The sequence below is a fragment of the Macrotis lagotis genome, chromosome 1, assembly GCF_037893015.1.
Source record: "Macrotis lagotis isolate mMagLag1 chromosome 1, bilby.v1.9.chrom.fasta, whole genome shotgun sequence".
NCBI classification, from domain to species: domain Eukaryota; kingdom Metazoa; phylum Chordata; class Mammalia; order Peramelemorphia; family Peramelidae; genus Macrotis; species Macrotis lagotis.
This window is the reverse complement of record NC_133658.1, coordinates 810017524-810036360: the sequence shown is the minus strand read 5'-3', so window position 1 is coordinate 810036360 and position 18837 is coordinate 810017524.

The window sequence follows — 18837 nt, the reverse complement described above, 5'->3', positions numbered from 1 at the left end:
CCTTCTCTTTTTTTAAAATCTCCTCTTATAACTTGGAGATTTTCATTGTATATATGCTTAGCTTCCAGGTTGACTTCTAATCTATAGGTTATACTCAAGCAAAGCCCATAAGTATTTAGCAAGTGCTTAATATGTAATAGGGCCTTCAATAAGTACAGAGGATATAAATACAAACAAAAAGAAAAGTCAGTTCCTGCTTACAAGGGATAGCTCTCTAGAAAGATAATTTGAGAAATTATGATAATAGTTCAAAATGATATAACTAATATGACATGCCTAAAATGACAAATTAAAAAAAAGAAGATGTCAGTGCAATGAGAAATAGGACCAGGACATCAGTGGGGGAAATTTTCTATGTCAATAATTTTTTTTAAAGCAACAAGGAAACTTACAATGTCAGTTGAGTTTACTGCCCTTTTGGCTAGAGCAAATTAAGTCCAAGTTGTTCAATTTCACCAAACTTGATTATTTCTTCTTAAAAGATTTTGATAGTCTCTACTCAAACATTATTTTGCTAAAAAAAAAAGTCCTCTAGTAGGTATACTTTCTTCAGATTTAAAAGGAATCTCAAAAATCTCTGAACATCCCAGGTTTCTAGATCTGGATCTCCAACTTTTTCTTTTCTTCTCACTACTGTTTATTATCTATGTGTCAATGGACAAAGCATTAGCCCTGTTGGAACTCATTTTCCTTATCTATTAAAGTTTTGAAATATTAACCTGATTGTTGCCCATATCCAGATTTATAACATTGAAGAGGGGTGGTAATTGTCTCCGAAATTATGTGTGTGTGTGTGTGTGTGTGTGTGTGTATATATATATATATATATATATATATCCCTGACTGAAGCCTTTCAAATCAGCTGAACATGAATGCTGAGTAAATATTTAATGAAGCATAAAAAAAACCAATAAAGGTATTTGAATCAGGTTTTAAAAACTTTCATTTCCATTTCCAAATACTGCCATGATCTTTCAAGTTATAGGGGTAGTGATTGGTCTAAAAACTTAAGGCAGCTAGAAGTTTCAGTGGATAGAGCCCTGGGTTTAGACTCAGATGCTCAATAATAGAAACAGAATAGAGAAAATTAACAATGCTTACTGGATTAATTTGACCTTTACCTGACTCATTTAGATTTAATTCAAGATTTTATAAAGCTCTATAAAGTTTGAGTAATAAAGACAAACATTTGATCTCAAATAGTGTCCTGATTCATACTTCCTGTGCCTTTCTATAGCTTTTCTGACTCCTGCAGGAAATTAGAATAAAATGAATTATCCCAGTGGTCTCCTATTTGAAATAGGAGGAAATATGATAGAATAATGAAAAAGTTATGTAGGTAAGTGTCATTTCTTTTGTAAACAACTGTCTACTAAGGATAAATTTCGTATAGCTGCTTTTATCTTCAAGGAATCTGACATGGTTTATAGAAATAGAACCAGGCACCATAGCTTCAATTATTTTGATTACCTTAAATCTAATGTTATATAAAACTGATAAAATTTAAAGTACAGATTATTATTTTTCCATATTTAATTTCCTATGTATTAATAAAAATACTTTGGCTCTCCATTTATCTCTTTCCATAACACAATTCCATGACAAAAACATACCAAAAATCCCTCTAGTAATCATTGTAGCAATAAGGACTGGCTGTACGAACAGTAGGAAAACAGGTCTTATTCTAGTTTAATGCTATTTTTCAAGATCATTAAGCGACCATAATATGGAAGACCAACTGTATCAGACTTTCAGAGGGGCTTAGGGAATAGAATGCAGTACAGAACCCTGGAGAATTAATGATTATTTTAGATTTAGCTATTACCAGAGGCACAGAACAACAATATACAACTTTTGTTGTTGTTATTATTATTGTTTTAGTTGCATATATCTATTTAAGTTAAAAAGATTAACTCAGAGTCTCAGGATATTAAATCAGGATGTTAATGTCAGAAGAAATGTAAGAGGATATTTAGTCTAACTTCACATTTTATAAAGGTAGAAACTGACCTCAGAAATGCAAAGCTCTAATTAGTCACAAGATTAGAGCCTATTTTTCCTGTCTTTCAGTCCAGGCTTATAGAACAGAATCATTGTTATAAGTTAAGGTAGAAGACAAATTCAAATCTGATCTGATGCCATCAGATCTTATAGGATCAGAGTCACTTAATTCTCTCTGAATCTGAATTTTTAAATTTGAAAAGGAAGGAGGGAAGGAAGGAAGGAAGGAAGGAAGGAAGGAAGGAAGGAAGGAAGGAAGGAAGGAAGGAAGGAAGGAAGGAAGGAAGGAAGGGAGGAAGGAAGGGAGGGAGGGAGGGAGGAAAGGAAGGAGGGAGGGAAGGGGGAGGGAGGGAGAGAAGAAGGAAATGAATTTATTAAGCAATTATAACGTGTTGGACACTGTTCTAGTACTTTACAAGTCTCATTTGATCTTCACAACAATTCTGTAAGGTGAGTGTTGTTATTACCCTCATTATATGCCCCCATTATTAACCCCCATATATTTGGGGAAAACTGAAGCAGACAGAACTTGAATGATTTACTCAGGGTCATATAACTATTAAATTATTGAGGTCATAGTTGACCTCACGTTTTCCTCTCTCCAATCAATTTTAGATGTGGTAATTTTTTGTTTTTTTGGCTTTTACAAGGCCATGGGGTTAAGTGACTTGCCCATGGTTACACAGCTTGGTAACTATTAAGTTTCTTGAGGCCACATTTGAACTCAGGTCCTCCTGACTTTAGGGTCAGTGCTCTATTCACTGTGCCACCTAGCTGCCCCAGATTTGGTAAATTCTAATACCACCCAACACTCTAAATACTGTGATTCTATGAGCCTAAAATACTTTTCTTATTCATTTGAATAGTTCCATAAGGTATCAGGATCTAATCAAAGAAAGAAAGGATGACTATCAGAAAATGGAGGAGGTGTGGTCAGTTTATAATCCTGCCAAGTTAAAAGGAGTATTCAAAAAGGAGTATTCAAAAATCAAAGCCTTGCCATGGAAATATTAATCTTGATCAAAACAGTAGGATGATATTCACAATGATTACTATAATGCAAAATAAAATAACACCAAATGACCTTTAAGATCTGACTAATCATTTCTGTCTTTGAGAACTGAAGATGAAATACATATTACACAAATGACCTCATTCCATCCCATCTCCTACAACAGATTGCACCCTCTGTCATCCTCACTTTTTTGCTTAGCTTTGATCTCTCCTCACATACAGAATCTCTTGCTAAATCCTGTTGATTTGATTTTCTCAATAGCTCTTGTACATATCTCTTCTCTCCTCTGACACTGCGACCACACTGGTATATAGCCCTTGTCACCTCATGCCTAGAATATGACAATAACCTATTCTCTTTGTCTCAAGTCTCAGTCCACTTGTATGCATTCTCCACAAAACAAATGTCTAAGTGAGATGTCAAGCTCATATCTAACAAAAGAAATCTCTATTCAATTAATTCCAAGGGTCTCCTATCACCTTCAAAATCACCTATAAATTCTTCTTTTTGGCATCCAAAATTGTTCAAATCCTGCCCCAACCTATTCCTGTCTAGTCTCCCCCAAAGTTTTTTTCCCTCTCACCCTGGTTTTCTAAACTAAGACTATCTCTTTATTCCAGAGTTTTATTGGCTACTCTCAATTCATGGAATTTTCTTCTTCCTCTTCTCTAGTGAACTCCTCTCTTAGTTCAACTGAAACTCCTGAAAGCAAATGAACTAGATTAAAATATAGTTGAGAAATGCTTAACAAAATAAGCAAAACATATAGTGCAATATAGATAATGCTCATTTGTGATTTTCTAAGTCAATATTCTGTTTCAGGGATGTGTTTTTATTTGAATTTGGCATTATTATTCTATAAGAAACATTTCCTAATATCCCTCTGTTAATTATTTTCAGTTTTTTCCCTGTAAAGATCATGTTTATACTAAGTTGGTTCTTGTTGTCTCTCCTATTAAACTGTGAACTTCTTGGAGAATAGGAACTATGTTTTGTATTTTATTAATGTACTTTTTTATACCCAGTACTTGGCATAGTTCCTTTCATATAGTGAGCACATAGCAGATGTCTATTGACTGAATGACAATCTGGGGAACTAGTACTATAGTTATGACCTTTTTATAGATTAGAGAAGATTAGGCAGAAGTTAAGTGATCACAGCACTCATATATGTCTGAAGTGATTTTTGAACTCCAGTCTAACGGACTCAAGTCTAATGCTATATTTATTGTACCAAGTAGCAAGCACAGAAGAGAGTAAAAGAAAAACTCTGTGTATATTAAATGCAGTGGTGAACTATAGACAATAAGAATAATCTTTTGTATGGGTGTATTGTTTTATGGTAAACAATATCATATTATATGCATGTACTCTGGCCTTTAAAGTGTTTGATACCATACTGAAAAAATTAAACATATTTAATTTGGAGAAGAGAAGATTTAGGGGAACAGGATCACTGTCAAAGTACTTTAAAAGTCATCATTTGGTGGAGGAAATAAAGAAAAGATGAGGAAGCAGGAGGTAGAAATTGCAGAGAAGTACCTATTTGTTTGCTGTAATGATAAACTTCCCCCAAATTAGAGCTCTGTCATTATGAGCTCCCAGCTCCTGGAAAATCAAATGTTGACCACATACACACACACACGCACACATAAATGCATATATATTTATATATACTCACATTCATCTATTCATATAGATATATATGAATTCATATAGATGCATAAGAAATATATACAAATGTGTATATATTTATACATGTATGCATGTACGTATCTGTAGGTATGTAGGGTAGCCAGGTGGTGCAGTGGATAGAGCACTGAATCAGGAAGACTTGAATTTGATTCTGACCTCAGCCACTTAATAACTATGATCCTGGGCAAGTCACTTAACCTCACATATCCTTATTTACCTCTGTTTCCTCATCTGTAAAGTGAGTTAGAGAAGGAAATGACAAACCACTCCATTATCTTAGCCATGAAAACCCTAAATGAAGTCATGAAGAGTTGCATCCAACTGAAATCAATGAAAAATAATAGTGTGTGCATATAAGGTATTAGGCATATATGGAGTCCCCAAAGTCAGTTCAGTTTTAAGATTTAATAGCATTAAACCACACTAAGACTTTAGTAATACTCTGAATATAGATATACAAAATGTATCCTGTTGAGAAGCATTTAATAGTTATGCCCAAGATCAGAAGATATGAATGGTAAGATCTGAATTAGAAGAAAATTCATAATAGGGAGAAGAAATCTCTCAGGAAAATGTTATTTTTATATTTACTTAAAGTTATTTGTTACTAAGCCTTATTCATACTATGATGTTTATAAAATTCATGTGACATAGTTTCTGGGTAATTAGTTATTTTATTAACAATGCTAGCATTTGAAGCCTAAAGAAGTAATCTAAAAATTACTGGAAATCATTAACAATTTTGCAAAGTTGCAGGGTAAAAAAAATAAACCCACATAAATCCTCAGCATTTTTATATATTACCAACAAGATATAGCAACAAGAGTTAGAAAGAGAAATGTCATTTAAAATATCATCAGATGGCATAAAATACTTGGGAGTCTACCTGCCAAAGGCAAACTCAGAAACTCTATGAAAACAACTATAAAACACTTTTCACACATCAGATATAAATAACTGGGCAAATATCAATTGCTCATGGATAGGCTGAGCTAATATAATAAAAATGACAATACTACCTAAACTTACTTATTTAGTGCTATATCATTCAAACTTTCAAAAAATTACATTAGTGAGCCAGAAAAATTGTAACTAAATTCAGATGGAGAAGTAAAAAGTCAAGAATATCAAGGGATTTAATGAAAAAAAAATGCAAAAGCAGTGACTTAGCCTTACCATAGCTTAAGTTGTATTATAAAGCATCAGTCATCAAAACTGTCTGGTTCTGGCTAAGAATAGAGGGGTGGATCAGTGGAATACAGTAGATGCAAAAAAGATAGCAGGAAATGATTATAGTAATCTGCTATTTGATAAATACAAAGAATAGAGTTTATGGCTTAAGAACTCACTCCTAGATAAAAACTGCTGGGGAAAACTAGAAGATAGAATGGCAGAAACTGGAATTAGAGGAACATTTCACACCCCTTAACAAGATAAGACCAAAATGAGTGCAGAATTTAGACATAAAAAACAATATTATAAGCAAATTAGTAGAACTAGTAATAATTTACCTGTCAGATCTATGCAAAGAGGAGCAGGTTATGACTAAGGAAAAGATAGGGAACATTATAAAAAACAAATTGGATAATTTTGATTAAATTAAATCAAAAAGTTGGACCTATTCTAATAAACTTTGATTATGTCATTTAGTTCTAAGGTTGACCCCAGCCTTGATCACTCTAAACAAAAAATCTATATCCCCACCCAAGTCTGAACAGAAGACAATGGACCTGGAGTTTCACTTTAGAGCTAAGAGAGTAGATTTTCAATAGCTAGAATGAGAAGAATGTTAATCCTATCTTCTATCAGTCCTATTCTTAAGAGATTGGACAAGGAAATAGACCCCTGAAAAAAAAAACTTTGAGTCTTCTGAATATTATTAACTGACTATTAATATCAGAGATAAGTAATCATTTCTCTTAATGCCATTCTCATGTTAATTCAAAGATTAAGGTTGGGCTCACATAGTCTCAAAATAAATTGAACTCAAGAAGCAAAATTGGTGATGTAGGCCTCATGGACATCCAAAATATATGAAATAAAAATTGGCACTTTGCTCAGTCATATTAAGTCAATCAGACATATCTTATTAGATTTTTGTGTTCATTTTCCTCTCTAGCCTAGCCTCCTAGGCTTTTCTTCCCAGAAGGCTAGAACTGATTAGTAAGTATGGCAAAGTCTGGAGAGGGTTTTATGTAAAGGGAATTGATTATATAAATATTGAGATTATAGATAAGTATCCTTAATGCAGCCAATGATTAACCTTAAAATGCTTTGGGTGTTGTAGTAGCTTTTGCAATTTATACAGAGCTCAGGGAATATTCCACTTGTGTTTAAGGGTGGCAACCAGTAGATGAACTCACCCAGGAACATATTCTTGAAAATGCTTGATTTTCTATTATACATAGATAGATGGAAGAAGTTTTTGAGCAAAACATTTGAATAAGATTTCTTTTGTGGTAAAATTGTAATATACATTAATGATGGGCAGCCAAAGAACTCTCCCAGTTTCTGTTTTTATTCAATACTTCCTGTGTACAATTTAGAATTTTATCTACTTAATAACCAAGAGGTGTTCACAAAATTTCATAGGCTTCAGTCCTTGAAATGACTGGAAAGGAGGCATTAATTTGAAACTTAATAAGATGAAATTGAAATATGTGTGTAGGGAAGAGATGGAAAATGTCATGCAAAAATTCATCCAGTTTGATGTTGTATCTTTAATTGTTGACACTGATGAAGAGGAGCAGGATAATAGAGTAAAGAGATCTTCCACTGGGAGTCAGAAGTTTTGAGATCAAATTGTTGCTTTGTTGTTTATTAGCAGAATGACATTGCATAAGTTAGTCTTCCTTTAGTTTCCTCACCTGTAAAATAAGGGGTAACTTTAAAAATCCTTTCAAGCAATCTGAATCTATATTCCATTTGGGCGTCTTCCCAATATTTCAAAGCCAATAGGATCAAAAGTGAATTCTGCCTCTTCTTCAACCATTTCCTAATCCCAGACAAAACTACTACTAGTTATAATGACTATCAGCATCACATTAGATGCTTTCTTTTTCGAACACCTCCTTCCCACATCTGCTTTCCAAGTCCCTTCTAATGTTATCTTATTGTTATCTCTTGTATTTTTCTGTTTGACTCCATTCTTGCTACCAAAATCTAGCTTAAGTCATATTATTTTCTAGACTATATTAACTACTCTCTCATATTCCTACTCTCAATATTTCTCTTCTTAAATCCTTCAACTTGTCATTCCTTGTCAAAATGTCAAAGTTTCTTTGTAAATCACCTCTCCAATCATGTCATTCATAACTTCCTTTCAGATAAAATAATTACACTCGTTCTTGGCAATGAAGACTTGAAAAATGAATACAATTTATCATTATAACTATATATCATAAAGTTAATACTTTAGCCAAACCATACTACCCTAAACCCTACTGTATTGGTTTTCCAGGAAATTTTTATGCCATCTCCCAAATTTATCCTTGTCACACTGAAATTTCAACTCTGGCTTATTAAATATGAAGTTTTTATATTCTCTAAAGTCTCATTCCAAGTAATAAAGACAATGAAACCTTGCCTAACACCCCAGTTAGAAGGTATTTTTCCTCCTCTAATTTCTCATAGTATTTTGGTCCTTAAAGTTCTTATCTCACTATATTATATGAGATAACTGTGGGCAATCTCATTATGGAGTTGCAACTTCTTTGACAACAGGCTCTGTATAATGAATTTTTTGTCACATTCTCATCCAATGTCTTTTGCAAAATAAACATTAAATTTAAATGGATCATAGAGTCATAAGAAAACATTCTAAGTTTAAAGCTCGAAGGGACCTTATAAATTAGGCCTAACTCTTTCAAATCATAGTTGAGTGGGGGGAAAGGTCTTTGGAGTTTATGGGAACTATTCAAGAAATACAGTTAGTAAACAATAAAGCAGAACCTCCATCAATTTCCTCTGCCTCAAAAGCCATTTTTCTTTTCATATTTTTAATTGATGAACCTGTTGATGATAAAATTATACTGTCATCAGATCATTCAAAACTTTGAATAGCACCTCGATTTTTTTGTGGGATACATTCAAAACCATCTACAATTGTGCCTTATATAAGATCAGTCTTCTTATTTTTTGTAAATACTTCTTCTTTACTGCCTCCATAGTTTGTTCTTGCTTGATATCTCAATCAGTGTGCCCTTCTTTCTCATTTCTGATTTTCAGGCAATTAGGTGATACAGTAGATAGAGCATTTGTCTTAGAGTCAGAAAGAGCAAGTTCAAATCCTACCTCAGACACATAGCCTAAGTATGTGACTCATGGCAATTCACTTAACCTCAGTTTGTCTTAGTTTCCTCAACTATAAATTTGAGATAACATCAGCAAATAACTTGCAGGATTGTTATTTGAGGACCACATAAGAATATTTGAAATGTCCATAGTATAGTGTCTGACATCTAATGAGTCATATATAACTGCACATCCTACCAATATTCCTCCTTTATGGACCTCTCATTCTACAAAATCTCACAACTCTCTTAATAATAGGTCATATTTCAACAGTGCTTAAGATTTGTACAAGACTTTCTTCAAAATAAACCTGTCTGGTAAGGAATAATACTTGTTATATTCCTTTTACATGGAGAAATATTAAAGTTTCAGAGTGGATAAATGACTTGCTAAAGGTCACATTGTCATAAAGTCAGAATGGGGACTCAACTGTATTTTTTGACTCTAAGAATAATATGTGTTTAGATAGATAATTCTACCATGCTAACTCTCTTTACTCTCCTGCAGCATTGAGGATATATTATTGTGTTTAGAATATAATATAGTCTACTGGATAGAAAACTTTTTTGACTTGGGTTCAAGTATTGCCTTGGACATTTTTATATTTTAAATCTTATTTATTTTTAATTTATGTAATAAAAAAGTATTTTCATTACATAGCATGATAAAAAATATGATTGTACATGGAACTGCAAGTCTATTAAATACACTTACTATTGCTTTTAAATATATAATAAAATTATCATCTAAATTTATTTTTCCCTTTTTTTAATCCCTCTTCTCCCCCATCCTAGAAATGGCTGTCTTTAGATACAATAGGTATATATGTTCAAAATTATGCTGTATTAGCTGTGTGACCCAGGACAAGTCACTTAATCTTTTAATGGTCTAGGACACTCTCTAAAAATATAAGTTTTAAACAAGGTGCTGAATTTATAGAGTGATTTTCCTCACCTAGGATTTCCCTATATCAATAAAATACAGGACAGTTCTTGGCTTTTTAGCTATTATCATTTTACTGGTCTCTACCATCTTGTCTACTCATTGAAACTGTAAGATTTATGAATTTATGAAATGTGTCATATGCTTCTTTGGTATACCCAGGGTACTATGGTTTGTATTCAATAAGGATTTAACATTGCAAATAAATAGTATTTGTGATGTATCATATAAAAAGATGTGTTATCATTCAGAAAGACTTAAAGTCTAGAATCTCCCTCACATACTCTTGTTGTATGACCCTGAGCAAGTCCTCTCATAGTTCTAGGCAAATCTCAAAGATTAGGTGCAAAGAAAGTACAGAAAGTACAGAATTACTTTGGTTGGATCACTCAGCGGGTTCTCTTTGCCAATGAAATCACAGGTCCTGTAGTTTTCATTTCTCAGATGACCCAAAGTCACTCTGTGAGTCAGCGGCAAAGATGAAGATTGAACTCAGGTGTTTATATACTAAATATAATATCTTTTTTATTATTTCAAGAAATAAATAATTTTTTAAACAAAGAAAAAATAATAACCAGTAAGGGAACTTACTTTTTAAAACAACTGTAGTGGTGAATTCCTTGGACAAATGTGAGAAATAATAAGGAACTGTGAGTAATAATCTCTAATTTATTATTCTGTCATTTAAAGTTTTAGACATTAGGGAGTACCTATTTATTTTTAAACATTTTGACAACACAGCAAGTTTGAGGTTGAAAAAGCATTCAGAATTAAATGTGCTAGCTTTCTTTCCTGACAGGTCAGACTTCTTCCTAGGGTCATTGACATTTGGGTCCCTTTCCTCTCCCCTTTTAACGATTGCTCTTTAGTGCTGCTTCCATGAAATCTATTGAATTTAAAGTCTGACATTCACACTGTCTTCTCAGCCTCGATCTTGTAATTTAAAGGAAAATCATTTATTCTCCAGTGAGTCTTCTGTCAGAACCTTGTGAAAGCTTTCAAAGACATCATTTAAACAGGGCATCCATCACTGGCAGGCAGGCTCCTTCTTGGCTAAAAATTTTCACACAGTTTGCCTGGGATGTAAACAGTGATAATGCATTTGATTTTTTGTATTGATCCTTCAAGGTCTAAGATCCTAATCATACAAAAGCTCCCTTCCAAACCAATAGCCTGTCATTTAGCTCTGACTCAGGAGAGTTTGGTGCCCCTATTTCTTCTTTTTAGATCTTTTCCTTTTTTCAGTGCAAGATTTTCTCTCAAGCTCACTCCAGTTCTAGCTTCCATTGAAACCCAACAACCTACTGCCTCTTTTCCTCTACTCTAATAATGGTTGATATTTGTAAAGTACCTTTAGCTTGACAAATCACTTTGCATACATAGATCAAGAGCTGAAAGGTATATCAGAGACCATTCAGCTCCCCATCTCATGTTTCAGATAATGAAAATGAGTATGAGGGAATTTAAGTGACTTATCCACCATTACTTAGATAGGAAATGGAAGAACCAGGATTTGAAAGTAGATCTTCTGACTATAAACCCAGAACTATTTATTCTATATCATGAAATATCATTTTTTTCTCACAAAAAATCCTGTGTTGACAAAAATTATTTTACAGCTATTTTACAGATGAAGAAACTGAGTTTGAGAAAAGTTAAATGAATTGTCCAGAGTTGCTTAGCTAATAGATGTCTGAGGATAGACTCAATTCAAATATTATAGTAGAATGAATGGGCAGGTAGGTGGTAAAGTAGATGGAGAACCAAGCATAGAGTCAGGAGGCCTGAATTTAAAACCAGTCTAAGTAATATACTAGTTGTGTGACCCTGAGCAAGACACCTAAGCTCTTTTGCTTCATTTTCTTCTATAAAATGAGCTGAAAACAGAAAACAAAACTCTCCAATATCTTTTCCAATAAAACTATAAATAGAATCATGAAGAGTTAGATAAATCTGAACATGAGTGAACAACAAACTGAAATGATCATGGACTTCAGTAGTAAACCTCTTCTCCTATACTTATTAGCAATGTGACCTTGGGCTAATCACTTAACCTCACTCAGTCTCAGTTTCCTCATCTATGAAATAAAGTAGACTAGATAAACCAAATGTTCCTTACTAATAAAGATCCAGCATCACAGAACTCTATCTACTATGTCATCTTGCTCCTCAATTCTCTAAACACTCCTAGGTTTATTTGTTGAGTTTACAGAGCTCTTTCATTATCTCATCCAGTACTGATAATTGCATCAGGATGGAGGACTCAGTGATATTAAATGATTTAATCAAATTCAAACATAGGTTGTGACCATAGGGAATACTGTCCCTATTGCCTCCAAAATAAAACATACTTTTCTCTCATTGTAATTTAAATACCTTCACAAAATAGCTCCATCCCAGCTTTCAAGTCCTGTTAATCAGTGAAACAATTAATCAGCTTATTGTTGTAAGCAGTAAGAAAGTGACTACTATGTATTGATGCCTGTGCTAAGAGCTGGGAATATAAAGACACTCTGTGTCTCTGCTTTATGCTTTTGCATTGGTTGTTGCCCAGTTGTCAAATGTAATCCTTTCTCATCTCAGCTTCATAGAATCTCTGGTTTATTTTAAGATTCATGATGTTTTTCATTTAAACTTTAGTAAATCCTCCAGTTTCTAGAGTCCTACCTCTAAAAAAATATCCTATTTTTTGTATATACTCTATATTGAAGATGCCTGGCATAATTAGTGGAGTGTTGACCTTGGAAGGTGTGGATCCTCAGAGTAAGTGTTCAATCTGACAAAGACTGTGTGTATGACTCTGGTTAATTAACTTAACTTTGCAATGCTGGATAACTCTCTTATACTCCAAGTTGTAGGAAACGGTGAGTTGAAAAAGTTTTCCCAAAACAATGGACTTATAGACTTAGTCTGTATTCTTATATTCTGTGACATTGGTTAATAAAAAAATTAGCTGATCTCAATTTAATCATATTTAAAATTATAGAGTCTGGGAGTTTTTAGCTGTTCTAGGTTGTACAGTACTATGACTCCCCATTTAAATTTCTTTCTGCTCAATCTTATTGCTTCTATACTATAATTACTTATTTTGTTTTTAATTAAATATGTTTCTTAAGGATCTAAGAGATCCTAAGTGACTAGAGAGATAAAAACTTTGGATAAGAAATGTTCTTTATATACATGAAATTTAAAGTTTCACAAAATGGAACAGACTCAGATAATAGTAATATATGATAAAATGTGTATAACAAAATGATTTTAAATCATATTTAGGGGAAGGTTATCTCATTAACAGTGACTTGGTAAAAATCTTAGTTATTAAGGTAAAGGTCTCCTCCTGTGTCTGGGGCTATCTCCACACATCCTGATCTATATCTTGTCACTAGATGATGCAGGAGAAGAGTAAGAGTGGTGACTTTTGCAGTTCTGTCTCACTAAAATTCAATTAACTTGCAAATGATGACATCACTTTCCCAGTCTTGCTCTCTTCAGAATGAAAGGAAAACAACAAAAACAAATAACTTGGGAAAAAAAGAAAAGCAAAAGATAAAGGAGAAAGGGAAAGATAAAACTATTTGAATGCAGAATTCAAGAGAATAGCAAGGAAACACTAGAAGATTTTTTTAAATGAGCAATGTAAAGAAAAAGAAGAAAACAATAGAATGGCAAAGGAGAGCTCTTCAGTTAGAAATATCAAGGAAAAGGTGGATGCAAAAATGGGCATGATAAAAATTTATAGAAATTGATAATTACAATTTTATGCAAATTGAGAAAGAAAGATGATCCCAATAATACCAAAAAATGTTAACTAGGGAAGGCTAAATGAATGATGTTATCTCTGGTAGAAAAGGTTACTAGAAAAGGAGGTGAAAATTTCAAGAAAAATACAATGTTTTGTCTTACCCATGTCCAAATTGAATTTGTCAGCACCATGGACAGGGATAGTGGCTAAGAGGGGAAAAGGAGAGCTAGTAGCTATTCACTTCTGTTGTTTATTTTGTTTTGATTGCCAGGAGTAAGATCATATATTAATGGAAAAGATAAGGATGAGGCTCAGGGGATAAAGCACCAGCCTTGAAGTCAGGAGGACCTGAATTCGAATCCAATCTCATACACTTGATACTTACTTAGCAGTGTGACTTTGGACAAGTCATTTAATCCCATTGCCTTGAAAAAATCCCCCCAACCCCCAAAAAAGAATAAACTGTTCAGTCTATTTTATGTAGTTATATAAGCTACTTGTTTATTGTAGAAAGCAGTAGGAATTTGTTTAGGGTGTTTCTGCATTATAGGCATTTCTGGAACTCTCAGCTGTTTAGCTACTCCTTTATGAGTTTCACCTGAAACGCCTAGAAAGAGGACAAAAAGCTAAATGTGTTACATATTTCTTCTTCTTTGGGGGGATGACAGATTGGGGTTTGACCTAAGAGAGGAAGACAGGGATAAACTTCTAATATTGGTGAGTCTATAATTAAAAAAGTTCTTCAAGATAATCTAGGCTGAATATTTGGTTTAATTACAGGCTGTGGTTATATATCAATTACTGCCAGCAATATTTGAAGCCCATGACATTACATGGTGCTGACATAACATCTAATTATGTAATGCATTATGCATAATTAGAAATGGGAGCAGGGAATTCAGAATAGAATAATCTTTCATTTGAAAGGTACCTACAATCAGAACTAGTCTAATCCATTTCTGAATGAGAATACCTCCATATTCTTAATTGATAAAATGACATTTGCTTGAGTGTTTTTTCTGAAAGGCAACCTAGTATCTCCCTAGGTCTTTGTACAATATCCATGCATTGATTCTTATCACTCCTATGAATGGATGTAAGCACAACTGCATAATTACCTACTGGTTATAATATAAATTGCCAAAGACATATTAGTTCATATATTTAGTGTTTTGTGTACTTTTTTATTAGGATATACTTAATAAGGCAATAATAACCATTGTGAACTTAGGTAATATCATCCAAAATGAATTTATCATTTTTTACAGATTTAGAAACATAAAACCTAACATTGAATTATAGAGTTTTTATCCATTAGAATTTGTATGGCATGTTGGATTTAAAACAGAATGGTTGCATAGTCTCATAGTTTGTTCTTTCACATGAAGATAGCAGTGTGTGCTTTTTCTTTGAAATATTTTACTGATTAAATCCTTATCCAAATTTATGCCATTACTATATAATAATTTATTTTAAAACTTCTCCTTAGAGCAGGGATCTTAACTTGCATCCAACACATTCACATACATAAACAGACACACACTCAAGTACACATGCACATTCACAAATATTCCATGACTTTACATTGGGGAAAAAGGCAGCTTAATTATTATAAATTTTGTATTCAATTAATGTGGGGAGGGTCATAATGATGAGTAGTTCATAGGCTTTATCATGATACTATAGGAATCTATGACACTAGAAAAGTTAGAAGTCCCTTTCTTGGAAGACTGCAAGGTGCTATAATTTAGTATTAAAATTTCTGTTAAAATTTTCCAAACAAATTAAAATAAATCAAGTTTAAAATGAGGTAAAATAAAAGTAAAATTAAATAAATTAAACTTAATATAAAATTAAACTAGCATGTATATAAATGTTATAAAAATTTAATTTTATAAAATATAATTAGATACTTATTTTTTCTGGGCCTTGAATTCCTCCTTTGCAAATGATTGGTCTGAAGTATATTGAAAACTCTGTGTTATTCTTTTTCTAAGATAACTTCTTTGGTAATTTATGGATGATTTTTCAGAATACTATTTTTAAAATCTAAAATTTAATAGGATTTCAAGTGAAACCAGTTTATTGAAATATAACTAAATATATATTAAACTATAATTAAATAAATATACATTGAAATATAATTAAAGAAAAAAGTTCACCTACCCCAAGCAAAGAATCTCTAGAGTAAATTGAGTCAGAGGTCTCTTCAAGTTTTACCATCTTATACCTATATGATACCCAGACTGCAATCACAGGTACTATGATACAGCAATACACAAATACTTCATATTGCCTATCAAAATTTTTCCCTATAGAAGGTATAAAATAAATTCTTAATTGCCCTTAAAAATCTAAAAGGTGACTATCACTATGATTTTGATGATGCTACATGACTGAGAATTGTAAAGCAAGTCAAGTCACCAAAGCAGTGAAGTTTTAAGTGATCAAAAGGAGCAATAGAAAGCTAAAAAGAGGGTCTGAATCACAGAAAAATTGCGAGAAGTGTCTTTAAAAGATCATGATAGACAGATACATGATTTAAGAAAGTAGGGAAAGCATATAGTATTGAGGAATAATCTGTAGTTGTCCTAATGAAGCATAACATATGTACTTCACTATCATCCACAAACTGCAAAAATCTCAGAGACAAAATCTTTTATTTGTTAAATAGATTCCCTGTGCTTAGTTTATCATGGGACAAAGGACCCATATCGGATGGGAAGGCAATAATAGATTGACATCATGACTACAGCAGAGAGTACTCACAATTATGAGATCAAAGTTTTGTTGGAGCAAGAAAAACAAGCATGCATTATTTAGCACAAGTATGTGATAATGAATTTCTTTCTTTAACTTTTTTGTTTATTTTCCTTTGATCCAGCACATAGATTCCAAGACATACACAGGCCCTGTAGTAGGTATATAATAGCTAAGTAAAACATATGAACAAATGGTCATACATGATAGTATATCATGTTCTCCTTTTGCTATTTACCATTTAACATAAAAGAAGGCTCTGCACTTGACTTTAGAAGTACATCTAATGCTATATATTTTGTTTGACAAGAATTTTTTTCCATTTTCCATTGCATTTATTAACATTGTATTATTTATCAAAAAGCTTAAGGTTAAGATTCCTTCTGGATCACCTCATAAAGACTTCTAAAATTGTTCTAAATTCACTATATTTATCATACATTATGGCATAAGTGACATTTAACTCAAATATATGCAAAAATAAAAACTAATGGGTGGGGGGAAGATTACTCTCTCAGAAGATGAAAAAAGGCCTATGTCTATGAAAGTCAGGACAGGATCTTGCTAAAGTACAACATGATGAAGGACAAAATGGTGAGGCAAATAGCATTTAATGAAGCAAGTATGTTTTCTTGAAAGACTTTATTCTAACAGGAAGGTATATATTATCATTTATCTTTTTAGTATTCTTTTGAAGCAGGAGGATCTTCCTTTCAACTCATTCTCTTTTTCATCTTAAGGCAGAACTGAAGAATTCAAATGGACTCAAATATTTTGTATATGCCTCCATCCACTTTGCATTTTTAATTGATATTTTAATTTTGCAAATACATATTAGGGAAACTTTTCAACATTCATCCATATGCATATGTATATTTTTGAGTTATAAAATTTTGTTAAATATGTAGAATGTTCACTTGGTTCTGTTCCCTTTGTTCAGCATAAGTTTCTATAATTCATTCCATGCTTCTCTAGAGTCCAATCATTCATGATTTCTTATAGAACATAGTATTTCATAACATTCATATGCCATAACTTGTTCAGCCATTTCCCAATTGATGAGCATCCTCTCAATTTCCAATTATTTGTCACTACAAAAAGAGCTGCTATGAATTTTTTGGAACATATGGGACTTGGCTTATTTTTTATGATTTCTTCTATATATTGGCCTGGTATTGGAATTACTGCATCAAATGGTATGATCCATTTTATTGCACTTTGAACATAGTTCCATATTGTTCTCCATTATGACTGGATCAGTTCACAGCTCCACCAGCAATGCATTAATGTCTCAATCTTCTCACAGTCTTTCCAACACTGATTATTTTCCCTTTTTTTCATCTTAGTCAATCTGTTAGATGTGAGGTGATAGCACTTTGGTATTTTAATTTACATTTTTCTAATGAATAAGGATTGGGAGGGGCAGCTAGGTGGCACAGTTGATAGAGCACAAGTCTTGGAGACAGGAGGATTTGAGATCAAAACTTGTCTCAGACATATAATAATTACCTAGTTGTGTGACCCTTGTTAAGTCATTTAATCCCACTGCCTTATAAAAACTAAATCATAATCATAATGAGCATTTATTCATATGATTACATATGTAGCTTTCATTTTTTCATTTAAAAACTGCCTGTTCATATCCTCTGTTCATTTATCAATAGGGTATTAACTTGTAACCTTGCAAATTTGATGCAATTCTCTATATATTTTGGAAATAAGAACTTTATAAGAGCCCCTATCTATGAAAATTGTTTCCCAGCTTTCTACTTTCAAATTTTGGTAGCATTGAGTTCATTAGTGCGAAACCTTTCAAATTTAATATAGTTGAAATCATCCATTTTACAATTTATAATGTACTATTTTTTTTTGCTTGATCATAACTTTCTCCCTTTTCCATAGATTTAACAGATAGAATATTTCTTGGTCTGTTAATTTATCTATGGTGCTGCCCTTTATGTCTAAATCCTGTACCCATTTTGACCTTATTTTGGTAAAGGGTATGAGATTTGGCTCTATGCCTAGTTTTTGACATACATTTTTTCAGTTTTCCCAACAATTTTTGTCCAATGGTGAGTTCTTATATTAGAAGCTAATGTCTTTGGGTTTGTCAAACAGTTGATTGCTTTTTATTTTTTAACTTTGTTTATTATTACTGTTTCTTTTGAGCCTATCCAAATTCACTGATCATTCATTACTCTATTCTTTTAGGTTTTTGCAAGGCAAACAGGGTTAAGTGGCTTGCACAAGGCCACACAGCTAGGTAATTATTAAAACATTACTCTATTTCTTAACCAGTACCAGACAGTTTTTACAACTGCCATTTCACAATATAGATTTAGATCTGGTTGAACTAAATCACCTTACTTTACTTTGTTTTTTCATTAAT